Raw genomic sequence first — 1,776 nt, 5'->3', positions numbered from 1 at the left:
TGTATCTCCTGGACCCTCTTACTAGGGCCTCAATATCTTGCGGCAGGGCACTCGTCCTTTCTTTTCCATCCTAAATGAAGTATTGAACATGGCCGGATGGCACAAGTTGAAATGGCTGATGGACCTGAAAACCCTCCTATACGACCTTGGTTTGGGCAAAGCGTTGTCAAATAGAACTGCTCCGCCGAAGGCAGAACTCAAGAAAATCTATTGGTCGTGGGTTCTTACCAAGGGTTTTCTGGATATCAAATCCGGTAGGCTAACCGAGGAGTTTATGGAATTTGAAAACTCCACTTTTTACGAACCCTACCTATATGTTATCCAGAAACCTTATGACAGGGCTTTGTTCTTTGCATTTAGGGTTCGTTCGCTTCCTACACGTGAAATGACTGCCCGATTGAAGGTTCCCTACCAGACACCAGCCTCCTGCCCGATCTGTGAAGCCACTCCAGAGTCAGTGGCACATATTATGTTTGCATGCCCAGCCTATAAAGCTCCAAGGGAACGCTGGCTTAAACCACTTTGCAGGGAATTGGGCACTCGTAACCATCTTGCAGCGTTGTGCATTCTAAGATCTGATGCGCGAGCTCTGTATGTGTGTGGTTTGGCCAAATTCCTGAGCTGGGCATGGAACATTAGGTCGAGATCTCTGAAAGCCAACCTTTAGGTATTGCTGCTTCTATGAGCTACCCGCTTTTTAGAAATTGTACTTCTTTTCATTCTATGTTGTACATATTATCTTTTAATGCTATTTTAACCATTTTATTATTAAGATTCAGTTGAATTCTCATGTTCAGTCATTTAGACTGTTAGTACTGTTTGCGGTAATGCTTTGTCTTTTTAATAAAAATTCTGTTTTTAACTTACGTATCATAGCTTTTAAGATATGTTTATATCGAAATAAAGCTAATATGACTGACAACACTACGAGCATTTTAACTGCATCAACTTTAAAATATGCTATTGGAGCTGGAATTACCGCGGCTGCTGGCACCAGACTTGCCCTCCAATGGATCCTCGTTAAAGGATTTAAAGTGTACTCATTCCAATTACAGGGCCTCGAAAGACTCCTGTATTGTTATTTTTTGTCACTACCTCCCCGAGTCGGGAGTGGATAATTTGCGCGCCTGCTGCCTTCCTTGGATGTGGTAGCCATTTCTCAGGCTCCCTCTCCGGAATCGAACCCTGAATCCCCGTTACCCGTGGTCACCATGGTAGGCACAGAAAGTACCATTGAAATTTGATAGGGCAGACATCCGATTGTATTGTCTCCGTCACGGGGACGTGCAATCGGCCTGAGGTTATCTAGAGTCACCAAAGCGGCCGGGCGAGCCCGGATTGGTCTTGGTCTGATAAATGCACTCATCTCGGGAGGTCAGCGCTTGTCGGCATGTATTAGCTCTAGAATTACCACAGTTATCCAAGTAACAGATGGAGCGATCAAAGGAACCATAACTGATTTAATGAGCCATTCGCAGTTTCACTGTACCGGCCGTGTGTACTTACACGTGCATGGCTTAATCTTTAAGACAAGCATATGCTACTGGCAGGATGAACCAGGTAGCCGCACCTGATGACGGGGTGGGGAGCCGCATGCCCATCTCCCTGACCAGCAACCTTCAAACACCCCTCCGTCTCTCGGGAGCCTGACAGGGGAAGGAGCACACCCGCCGGGGCTGGAGGGCTGGGTGGAGGGGCATGGAGAGGTGCGGTTGCATGGGCACCGGCATGCCCAGCCGTCTCCCCGGGAGGGAGAGGCAGGCCCCGGGACTCACG

The 1,776-nt window shown here is 47.7% G+C and overlaps 1 pseudogene; it reads right to left on the bottom strand.

Moving 5' to 3' along the window:
• Nucleotides 1-679: 679 nt before the first annotated feature.
• On the bottom strand, nt 680-1,563 carry LOC147727615 (18S ribosomal RNA; annotated as a pseudogene; the record flags this gene model as incomplete).
• Nucleotides 1,564-1,776: the final 213 nt, after the last annotated feature.

The sequence above is a fragment of the Lissotriton vulgaris genome, chromosome 3_1 (assembly GCF_964263255.1).
Source record: "Lissotriton vulgaris chromosome 3_1, aLisVul1.2, whole genome shotgun sequence".
In the NCBI taxonomy this organism is placed as follows: Eukaryota; Metazoa; Chordata; class Amphibia; order Caudata; family Salamandridae; genus Lissotriton; species Lissotriton vulgaris.
This window is presented reverse-complemented; position numbering and strand designations above follow the sequence as displayed.